At 33.8% G+C, this 12,750-nt stretch overlaps 1 long non-coding RNA gene across 1 annotated transcript; it reads left to right on the forward strand.

Moving 5' to 3' along the window:
• The first annotated feature begins 10,506 nt into the window (after positions 1 to 10,506).
• LOC122041462 lies at positions 10,507 to 12,440 on the forward strand. Its single transcript, XR_006128989.1, has 2 exons — positions 10,507 to 11,986; positions 12,089 to 12,440. It is a non-coding gene; the product is annotated as an uncharacterized LOC122041462 (long non-coding RNA).
• Positions 12,441 to 12,750: the final 310 nt, after the last annotated feature.

Raw genomic sequence — 12,750 nt, forward strand, 5'->3', positions numbered from 1 at the left:
CAACGTTGAAATTATAGTTGATTAAGTTAAATTAAGGTTAGGTTTTAATTCACTTTTTAATTAAAGTCAAATTTAAAGTGAATTAGAATAAAATTAATGTTTTAATTAAAGTAAAGTTAAGTTTAGATTAATATTTTGAGTTTTTAATTCAATTAATTTTTAATTAATTATTTAATTTAGTTTAAAGTTTAAGTTAATTAAATTTTAATTGATTTAATTATTTGTTAATGAATGTTTAAGTTTTAAATTATGTGTCTAAGGTTTTTTTTTAATTTTTAAAATTATTTTAAAATAATTTTTAAAAGGATTTTTAAAATGATTTAAAAATAATTTTTAAAATGATTTAAAAATAATTTTTAAAATTATTTTAAAATAATTTTTAAAATGATTTAAAAATAAATACATGATTTTAAAAGGATTTTTTTAAATAATTTTTAAAAGATTTTAAAAATATTTTTTAAAACCCAATTTTTAAATTAATTTAATTTAATTTTAATTTGATTTAATTTAATTTAATTTTAATTTGATTTAATTTAATTTTAAATATTTTGCATTAGTCATCTCACCCGATCTATATTTTCAATCAGGGAATTCTATGATTTTGTGAGATGAATTAAATTCAGGGTTGAGTTTAACTTTATGTTAGATTTAAGCTTAGTTTTGAATTCAATAAATTGACATTTTTTGGATAAATTTCTGGATCATAGTGAGTTACCTGGACATCATTAGAGTAACCATACCTTCGAGGTTTTCCAAATAGTCCTATCCACTGAGCTTAGTACAAAATCTTGGTCTAACTAGTTAGGATCTGTAAATAGTAGCTTCAGTTTGTTCTACTAAGCCAAATGTACCAGGTCGAAGTCATATCTTTCTAGACATGCACAGACAAAGTTTTCATAACTTACTATCATCCAAAACTTAAGCAGCCCCGTTGTCCAAGTTAAACTTTTGTCTCTTTTTAAACTAATCCTAATTACCCTGCCGGGTAAATTATTATTTGGAGGTGCCAACTAGTTTGGTACCTCCCCTAAATTATTGAATTTTTGTTTTGTTTAATTAAGGGTAATCAAATTTTTAGTTAAGGTTTAATTGTAATGTAAATTCAAGTTTTAAATTAATTAAGTTTGCTAAATTATCTTTCCTTAAAAGATTATCTTTAATATTTAACTTTTTATTAATTTTGAATTTTGAATTTTTTTAAACGGTTAAGATATCTTTATTTAAAAGATTATTTAAGTTTTTATTAATTTTTAATTTCAAATTTGTTAAATTAATTGAATTATCTTTCAGATTTAAATTTTTATTAATTAATGTGTCTTAATTTTGAATCGAATTTGTCTTGGTATTATTTAGATTATTAAATATATTATTAAGAAATTTATTAATTTTATCTAGATCAATATTAACTTTGTCATTATTATTATTTAAATTTTCAAATTTGTTTAAGTTTAAATTTGAATTTTTAAGATTAATATTTAACTTTTATGAATTTGTTAATTTGTTTGAATTATTTTTGTGTAAAGCTATATTTTTAGTATTATTATTTGATTTTTTCTTAGGAGTAGAGTTACTCAAATTGATTTTATCTATATTATTAAATGTTGTGTTAAGAAATATGTTGATTTTGTCTATATTGATTTGGCCATCATTTGAATTTTTATGGTTATTAATTATTTTTTAATTTTCTAAATTAATTAGATTTGTTTTATCAGATAATATCCTAAGGGTATTTTTGGTAGTATTGTCAAATACAGTATTTTCATGTACATTTTTAGAAATATCTAAATTAACATACATATTTTTTAAATTAATACTAATAGGGGTATTTTGGTAAATATTACTAACCTTAAACGTAACCCCTAATTTTGTAGTCTTCTCCGTTGGGTTTAACTCGAGTCTGGATTCACTTTTGACTTGCTCCTCTAACTTCAATGACTTCTCGTGAAACTTGATCAATTGGGTCAAAAGCTCGTATGTATTCTCGAACATTTTTAATCTGTATAAAATATTGTTAGACAAAATAATACAAATTGACTCAGTTACCTTTTTATTCAACTCTGAGTCCCAAGATGCCCTTTTTAATATTAATAAGTAGTTAATATTTTTTGCTTCCCAAGAAGCACTCCATTCCTTGTCTCTAGTAGTTGAAATCTTGATCGTATGGTGGTGATTCATTGACATTTCGTCCGAGCATCTCTTTGTAATCTATTTTTCTTGTAAAAAAAATAAGAAGCAATGCCCCAAGACTAGGTCTTAGATTAGTAGAGTTTGAAGTAAAAAAAAATATCGACGACTCAAGTTGTGTTGTACCAACTTTGAGTAAAAACCAAATGAGAAAGAATTGTTTAGAGAGGTAAACTTTACCAATTCAAATAAAATATGAAAAATTGAAATCCGAAAAGAAAATAAAATAATTCCCCCTGACTTGATTAGTGGTTGCACCAATTCAGAGTAGAACCTGCTCTGATACCACTTGTTGGATTGAAATGCATGTGAGAGTTGGGGTGAGGGGTGAATAGGGGTGTAAATGAAACAAGCTGCTCATGAGCTATTCGAAGCTCGATTTGATAAAAGCTCGTTTGAACTTATTTAATGAGGCTTGTTAAGATAAACAAATCAAGCTCAAGCTTTACAATATTCTGCTCGTTAGCTTGTGAACATGTTTATTAAGCTTATGAATCAACTTTTAAATAAAAAAATTATAGTTTTGATATTAAATTTATAGATTTTACACTATACTCATGAAATATATAGACAAATATATTAAATTTATTTATTAAAATAAAATTATAAATTTCTTTCTTATTATAATTTTCTCTAAATATATAATTTAGTTTTTAATAAATATTTAAATTTATAATTTATATTTATTAAGCTCATTTAGGCTCAATAAAAGCTCAAATAAGCTCGTGAGTCATGAATATATTTGGTAAATAAAGCTCGAGTTCGGCTCGATTATAAATCAGCCAAACTCAAATATTCAAAAGTTCAAGTCGGCTCGGCTCGATTACATCCTTAGGGGTGAATCACGTGTCTTAAAAACTTTTCAAAAATTAAGTACGTAGCGAAAAATTAAAGTGGAATGAGAACACAAGAAAACACGGGAGGTTTTACTTGGTTCAGAGCCTTCGGCAACTCCTACTCCAAGACCCAAGTCCCACGGATCTATTGATGGGTAATCCACTAAAACCTCTTCGGTGTCTCCGGAAGAGGGAATCAAGTACAAAGAAGATCGGTGAAGTGCAACAGACTGCACTTTCCGTTTACAAAATTTAAGTACAATAAAAATGTAACCGACACTTAGGATTGAAGTGACTTGTTCGTGTATCGATGTCGGTCTATCGGTCGTGATCAGAAGTCCTCAGAATAGTTGTAGGGTGCAAAAGCTTCTCAGTAGAGTCATAGCAGGAGCCCGGAGCAGTCAGAACTTCAAATGGACACATATTAGCTTGTATAAGTGTTGTGTATTGAATCATGCACAAACAAGGCTTATATAGGCTGTAGAATGCGCCTTCAACCTCCTCCAAGGCTCCTCCACAAGCAAATATTATCCCCTATCTTCGATGATGATAAAATCTGCAAACTACAAGTTTTATCCATTGGAAGACATCTTCAAAGCAAGCTCAAGGCGCCTTCCACTACTTGAAGGCGCCTCCAACTACAGATCCGACACAATAATCTTCCGAATGTCATAACTTTTGACTATGAACTTGGAATCAAGCTCTGTAAGTTGCTACACTTGCAGAATTCAAAGGTCTACATTTTTCTCTACAACATAGAGTTAAAAAAAATTATATTCATGAATATTTTATAAATATTTATGAGTTAGATCCTGTCTTCCCGAGACAGAATCTAATCAGGGTCTCAATTTAGGTTTCCGAAATAGACTTAAATTGGACTGACGCTTACTGTCCCCTCAAATGGGGTGCGTCCTCACCGAGTCACTCTTCTCTAATGACTTACCTTTACTTATCAATTTGCCAGTTGTCCGGTCTGTAGACCCAACTAGACTTCCTACCAGATATCCGGTCAGCCTGTCTACCTATCTAGACTTCTTATCAGAATCCGGTCAACCCGTCGACCTATCTGGACTTTTTGCTAGATATCCGATTGGCTCTTCAATCTATCTGGACTTCACACCAGCTATCTGTCCCGTGGACCTAGCTGGATTTCAGCCTGGTGTCCGATCCTTTGGACTCGTAAATTCCTGCACACTCGGTAAAATAATTAGACAAACACCACATCTAACTTTAATCTATTTGTCATACATCAAAACTAGATTATTAGTGAAACATGCACCAACAACACAAACATTAATTTAACAAAAAAAGATAATTAACATAAACAAAAAGTAAAGTAAGAAGAGACTCTGAATTTACTTGGTTTGTAATCAGGGAGGTTATTAATAGAAGATGATGAACACTCCACTAAAAGATCTCTTTTGAAGAAGGTGGAATAGCCTTTTATAATCATTGAAAGCATAGACTTAAAAATAGAAAAGGAATTCAGGTACAGAGTATGTTGTATCTAACTTTGAGCACTAGAGCTTTATTTATAGCCCATTAGTCGAAGCTAGTCATTGGCTAACGTGGCACCTCTTGGGTGCTTGGACCCGATCCGAGCTCTTGGACTTGGTTGATTCGATCCACTATCCAATGGCTTCTTTCCAACGAATCTTTGCTTCTTGGGTGCTTGGACCTGGTCCAGGCGCCTGGAGTCGACTGACGTGGACTCTATACTAATCCTCTTCATGACAATGACTCGCTGACATGGTGAAATAGTTTAGGTACCTGGAACTTGCATGGGCGCTTGGAGTATGGTCGGATAGACCTAGTCCAGGCGCCTGGACACTGTCACCTCAGAGTTGATCGTTTTCTCGTCCGATTGTTTGAATGATGCTCATGCCGTCCAGAGTTGAGCTCACCAGAATCTAACTACAACTTTCTCCTCGACCAGACTTCTTTCCCGAATTCTCATCCCTCGGAAGTGTCATGTGCGTCATTCTCATACATCAGTGTACTCTTTCATAGTTCCTCGTCCCTCAGATATACTAAGCCTATCGACTCACTTCTCATATCATCCTTCTTGATTATTGCGTCTTCCGCTAGACCTCTTGTGTTCCTAAGTCCTTGTACAATTAGACACAATTGATCAAAATCGTAGAGTCTAACTTAACTCAGTTGATCATATCAAAACTATCCCAGAGTATTTACACTATGTATAGCAAAGATCATAATGGATTACTTTGGCATGTTATTCACTACTACTAAGCCTACTACAAGTGATTTAGAGATCGTTTTGAATACTATAGAGCTGAGGATAAGTCAGCCTATGAATGATCTATTATACACTCTGTTTTCAAGGCCGAAGTGAAAAAGATACTTTTTTTTTATATATATTTAAATAAAACAACGGATCCTGATGGTATATCGACTCTCTTTTATCAGATGTTTTGAGACATAGTCGATCGAGACATTACGACTATAGTTCTTGTGTATTGAATAAAGGGATTCACTTGTGAAATGGAATGATACAATTGTTACACTCATACCAAAAGTAATGAATCCTTTGATGATGAAAGAATTCTGGCCTATTAGCTTATGCAAGGTATGCTACAATGTTATCACTCGAGCCATCACTAATAGACTTCGACCCATATTACATAATGTTATTAATGAGTCTCAAATTGCCTTTGTCTCCAACCACCTTGTTACTAATAATATTTTACTAGGGTTTGAATGTGTTCACTGGATGAGAAGTCACAGAAAAGGGAAGTGGGATTATACGACATTAAAACTAGACATGAGCAAAGCTTATATCACATCAAATGGTCATTTTCGAATGTGATAATGGCTAAATTGGGGTTTGTTGATGCTTGGATTAGCAAGATTATTAATTATGTGACCAATGTGCAGTATAACTTTGTATTAAATCAGAAAGTGTTTGGATCGATTCAACCACAGAGAGGGCTATGACAGGGGGATCCCTTATCCCCCTATTTATTTGTGATATGCGCACAAGGCTTGCCATCATTGCTCACAACTTTAGAGTCCCGTCGGATCTTCTAGGGAACATGAATTACTAACTCGTGTCCAACCATGTCCCATCTATTCTTCGCTGATGATAGCTTAATTTTTTTTCAAAGAGAAAGCAAACGACAATGCCAATATTTGGGACTATTTACACCAGTATGAGAGTGCTTTGTCATAGTTAATCAATTTTGAGATGTAAAATACCGGAAAAATGACAATTATTAATAAGGAAATTTTCCGGAATTTTTAAAAATTTTTCAGAAATTTTTCGGAGCTCGTATGGACGAGTTCACGGGGATAAAAACGGGGTCCGGAAAAGCCTGTTTAGGCGACCCATTTTAACGAGGAAAAGTTTTCTTTTCCTTTATATTTTCTTTTCTTTATTTTCTTTTCTTATTTTTCTTTTCCTCCGGTTTCTCTCGATGCCGACCCGAGCTCTCTTCTTCTCTCGCGCCCGACGCCGACCCTAACCGCCGGCCGGCGGTTCCTCCTCCCCGAGAGCGCAAAACCCTCGGTCACTTCTTCTCCTTCTATTTCTTCTGCCCGAGCCTCACCCGACGCCACCACAGCGCCCGACGCCTCTGCCCTAGATCGGAGTTGAAGCCCTAGCCGCCGGCGACGCAATCGGCCACTTTCTCTTCCTTTCTTCCCTCCACCCGAAGCTGTTGCCGATTATCTTATTCTCCAAGCGCCGGCGACTCTGCCACCGCCGACCTCCCCTGTGCCCTAGCCTTTGCACAGCGCCACTGCCGATCCGACCGTCGGCTTGTAGATGCCCTAGGGTGTTGAGGATTGAGGCCACGGGATTGGAGAAGAAGAGTGAAGTTCTGTTCTGTGGGGATTCAGTTGAAGAGGAGGATGTGTTCTTGAGCTATTGGGTAGAGGCTAGAAGGCATGGTGGTGAGGTGAAGTTCTGTGTTCTATGGGGTTCTGGTAGCATTCAGTCAGCAGTAGAACAGCAGCTTGATCGAGGTATATTCTTTGATTTGTAATCGTCACTGCTTGATCTCTTCTTCTGATCCTAACCAGTGAGGATTTGTTGGAAGTGATCTTGGTTCTAGTGGTGTTTCGTGCTGGCAGCACTCAAACAAACATTGCCAGGGGTTTTAGATCAAGAGCAAAGGTAAGAATGTGTACTGTGAAGAAAAGAAAGAATTTGTTACTAGAATTAGTTAGAGGTTTTGTTTAGCTATTTGTGAGAATGGTAGCTAAATAAAATATATTTATGTTGGTGATACAGGACTTGACGCGAGACGAGTATCTCGACGTCAGATTTGGACCTGATAGGATTGGACCTTTATTTTGGAGGTGGGTACTTTTGACTTATTGTTTTTGATATGCTTAGTAATGAAAATAATATGTTGCATTAATTGTGTTTCCTATTTGTTTCGGTTAATCACTGCCCAATACATGTTACCTGTTTGATTGATTGTTTGTTTGCATCTCGTATTGATCTTGTACCTGATCTATCATGCTCATGGGTAGTGATATAACCATGTTTCACATGTTCAGGACCTAAGTTTGATACCTTATTGATCAGTATATCTTGATATGATCTATTCATTATGGTGCCTTTATTATATGTCCAGAGGTTGGTTTAGTATATTACCATGCTTAGTGGCATGCACCATTTGCATGATCGCATGCTGTGCGATAGATTGCTCCATTATTGTCGAGCACATTGCCAGTTTCATCACTGTTCAGTGCTCCGTTGTGACGCTCATGGGTAGCGAGATACAGCGTGGTAGCACGTCAGTTTGACTCTTCCGGTGCTCCGTTGATCCGCTCAGGGGTAGTGTGATGCAGCGTGTAGCACGTTAGAGATTCCTCCCCGTCATAGTGTACCGGGAGATGAGAGCATTGCGCTCCCCCATTTATGATTTGGGGTAGGAGTACGTATGTACTCCGACAGCATCCCGTCCACTCGATCACTCATCAGGAGTAGTATTGCTGAGTGCACGGTCATCACAGCCCTACCCACTTAGTCCCACTTTTGTTGTGAGTTGGCTGACTGGCGTCAGGGGTGACCATGACATTGGCATCATATGCATGATGCATTATTTGTATGTGATTGTGTTTGCTGCATTTATATGCTGCATATTGTTTGGATACCTATGTTTGACATGCATATAGGTCTTCTATACCTTTCGGACTGTTTATCCTTATACCGGGTCCTGGTTAGTACAGATTCTCTCCTGTCTTCTTCGGTTTGCATTTACCTTTATCTTTATCAGGAGACTGTACGCATGATTAGTGCTAGGTGTTATTTCTTTACTTTGCATATCAACTGTACCTGCTGAGTGTTGGACTCACCCCGCCTCCATTGTTGTTATTTTCAGGTTGAAGCTGTCAGGAGGGAGTTCCAGTCGCTAGTCCCCACAGCACGTAGTGCTAGATCTCTGCAGACCTCGGTGGTTTATATATCGTTTAGTTTTGTTTTGCATTTACTGATTATGTGTGGACTTAATTTGTTTGGATACTTGGTTGTTATATGGATTTTTGTGATGCGATGGATTTAGATTTGGATTTTATTCTACTACATGCCTGCCTGGATGGCAGAAGAGGTGAGTTCGTCGGATTTGAGCTTTACGAGTGTAGTGGAGTAGGGTGGATTTCGAGTCAGAGTGTTATTTTACTGTTTAATTATCTTAACTGCGTGGTTGTGACAGCCAGAGGCTGAATAGATTATATATAACTGCGTGGTGATGTTTTATTTTGTTGTTATTATTCCAGCCACCTGTGGCTGAGGTATTTGTGAGATGTAGAAAAGTTTCAGATTGTCCACCGTACAGGGGAGATGCTGCCGAAATTTTCTCAGATAGGGACTCCTCTGGGGCGTGACATGAGAAGTATACACTATCTTTTAGTCCAAATACTCTATCGGTAGATATTGAGGCAATTAAAGGGATTTTTCCATACCAGTGGTCCAAGGCAATGAGATGTATTTAGGTCTCCTGACTTTTTTGATGCGTAACAAGAAACTACAATTTTCCTATCTAAAGGAGAGGGTGCTCAAATGAGTATACACTACAATAAAACAAGGCTTCAGAAACGGATTTTTAAAACGAAAATAAAATCTATTTCAGATTTATAAAAATCAGAGACAGATTTAATACGAAATTATTAATCTATTTCATTTTAGTAAATTATATATTTTTTTAAAAAAATTAAGACATAATTTAAAACAAATTTGAAACAAAATTACATATAAATTTTTATAAACAAAAATAAATATGAATTATAAATAGAATTTGAGACTATATAATTTCTATAACAAATTTCATTTATAAATTAATTAAAAGTTAACACGAAAATAAAATCTGTTTCAGATTTATATAAATCAAAGACAGATTTAATATGGAATTATTAATCCATTTCATTTTAGTAAATTATATATTTTTTAAAAAAAAATTAAGACAAAATATAAAACACGAAATTACATATAAATTTTTATAAACAAAAATAAATATAAATTATAAACAAAACTTGAGATTGTGTGACAAATTTCATTTATAAATTAATTAAAAGTTAAAAAAAATAAATTCTATTTAAAATTTATATAAATCAGATACATATTTGTTACATAATAATTAATTTATTTAACTTTAATGAAATATAATATTTGAAAAGAAATTTTAAATATATTTTGATACGAACCTATGTATAAATTTTATTAAAAAAATAAATATGGATTATAAACAGAATTTGTGACTGTTTAAATATTTAATGAAAATTTTAAACAAAAAAAAAATCTGTTTTATATTTATATAAATCAGAGACACAAATTGTAAACATGTTCACTTTGATAAAATATAATATATGAAACAACTTTAAGAAAAAATTTAAACCAGATTTAATATAAACATATAACTTTTTATAAACAAAAAAAAATATGAATTAGATTTTCTAACCCTTTCTCCTCGTCCTAATTTGGCTTTGGCTTTATCAGAGCAGGTACGAATTTCCCCCGCCTCTGATTTTTTTTTTCTCGTACTTGGTGGTCATCTCATACGGCTGCAAGGTCGCTAGTAGTTGTAAGGTTGGTCGTAGTTGTGAGGTCGGTCGCAACCACTTGAGGTTGTCTACAGTTGCTTCTCAAGGCCACAAGGTTCACGACCTTTTCAATTAGCCCCCTCATGCGACCGTGAGGTCGTCCACCCTACAGTCCCTGAATTCTTGTTATTTTTATTATTTTTACTAATAATTGTGCACTTTTATTGTAAAATATGTCAATAAAAAATATTAATAATAATTAAATAATAAGGTTTAATTGGGGAATAATATTAACGAGATTTTTAGGAATTTTTAGAAATTTTCTGGAAATTTTTCGGAGCTCGTAAGACGTAATTAGAGGGGAAGCATTTGCGGATTTGAGAAAAGCTTGTTTGGAATACCCAATTTAAGTAGGAGTTGATAATAGAAATTACTTAAGCTTTAATTAAAATAAACCTAGTTTCCTAATTTAATTAATCAATTTTTGTTATAATTCCTCACCGTGCCCTATTCCTCCCTAATCGCCGAACCCTTCCTCACCTCATCTCGTCGCCGCCCTGATTCTTCCTCCTCTCTCGCACCGTTTACTCCCTGCTCCTCATCTTCTCCAACTGGCGCCCCTTTCTCTTCTTTCATGTCATCTTCCCTCCTCTGTCATCGTCTTCTCATCGCAAAGGTCCTCACCACGCCGATTGTCACGAGAGCACCGCCGACAGCAGTCATTCTCTCCGCGAGCCTCACCAACACCAAGCTCTCTAGGCTATCAGGTGGCCCGATCCTCTTCTACTTTTTCCCCTTGCATCTCTGCCCTAGATGCAGTCGGCGTCATCGCATCCGACCACAGTACCTGCAATTTTGGGTTGCTAGCGTCGCTGCCATCTCTTTCACCGGCTGTCACTTCTTCCTCTTCCATCTGCCACCATCAAAGAGCTGAGTACACAGGAGAGTAGGATTGTTCTTCCGCGTATCAGCAATTGTGAGGGGTTACCACGCGTTGCCCCCTTCAATTGTGTCGTGGCCATCCGGTCGCCCACAAGGAGATATGAGATGTTGTCATCTCTATTCCTCTTCCCTGTTTGATAGCTGTCACAGCTTATCAACAGATTGGCATCTTCTGGATTGCAGATCCATTGCTACGGTGACCCCATTTGTGCTTGGATTTGTGCCACTGTTGTGTATCGGTGAATTCTGAGGTGGTGAGGGTTGTTGGACTCAAGAATTTCTTTTATTTTTTCCTTTTCTTTTATTTTTTATTCACAAGAATTTCTTTTTTCATTTTCCTTTTTTTCTAACATTTGTACTCTTTGCATTCTCATTTCTATGTTTAGTGTTTATTGTATTTTAGGTTGTTACATATTGTTTCCTTATAGCCACAATGATCTAACTAATTTGTAGATGAGAATGAGGTTATCTAGAGGTAATCAAGTTATCCAAGAATTATACCTAATTATTTAATTAGGTAATTCTACTTTTCCATATTCTAGTGTGACTTATGTTTCACTCGTTAGTATCATGCAGGATACCAAGAGCAAACGTTGCATTAGCCACAACAACCAAGAGCAAATGTTGGATTCAAAACCATCTTTTAATCTTTTGCTTGATACTATTTGCTTACTATCTTCTATAGTTTTGTTTATTAACATTATAGGATTATTTCTTAGCAATATTTATAGTTCGTGTGGTATTGTGTTTGTAGATATTAAATTTTTTTAGTTTATGATTTAAATTAATCAATGTATAGTAAGAAGACCAGCAAGTTTTTTCTATTATCTTGTATTTGATTTTGTTATAGGTACTTAGAGATTCTAAGTTTGAGATACAAATTTGAAGAAAATCCTACTTAAGTATTTGTTCACACTAACCTATTTTTTATGGTTTTGTGATGCCTATTGTTTCACAGCCAAGAGAGTCTTCATGACTTGTTAATTCTTTAGCATTGATGACTATGGACTAATTAGTAGGTGATCATTGATATTGATTATAACTTTTGTACAATTTTAATTTATTTGTATTAAAAATTCTGATATTGTAAGACTTACTCATTTCATATTTTGATTTGTTAGATTTTCTCAACAAAATTGGTTGGTTCATTCATCTGTATAAGAGAAGCAATTTATCTCATGAAATTCGAAGACAGGGAGGGCAAAAAGAAGAAATTGAAGGCATGCATACTATTAGCTTGAGGATGGAGGAACAAATTATTGAAAGGGAAAACAAACTTGTTATTACAGAAAGTAGGCAGAGAGAAAAAAATCTCAAGGAGATGATTCAGAAATGATTCAAGAAATGGAATATACTAATTATTTATATCTAGAAAAATTTGGTCTTTATAGTTTGATTATTGGTCAAATTTGTTTGGATAATGTAAATTTTATTTATTTTAATGTTAATTGTATAATACATTTGGAATTAAAAGTTATTTCTTTTTAATAATTTTAATTTATTTGAAATACAGAATTATTTAAATATATTGATGAAAAATATAAAAATATAATATAATAATATTTAGTGATAAATTTAAAAATAAAAATTATATACTAATTTATAAATAGAATTGTAAACAGATTTATAAACAAGATTAATAATAGATTTAAAACAAAATTAGAGACAGAATTTACATTTAAAATTAATTTTATTTGGTTAACTTGAAAACAGATTTATAAACAGTTTTTTCATCCGTTTTTAAAATTAGAGACGGAATATTTCTGTTGCAAAATTAGCTACG

This window comes from Zingiber officinale, chromosome 2A (assembly GCF_018446385.1).
Source record: "Zingiber officinale cultivar Zhangliang chromosome 2A, Zo_v1.1, whole genome shotgun sequence".
Taxonomy (NCBI): Eukaryota; Viridiplantae; Streptophyta; class Magnoliopsida; order Zingiberales; family Zingiberaceae; genus Zingiber; species Zingiber officinale.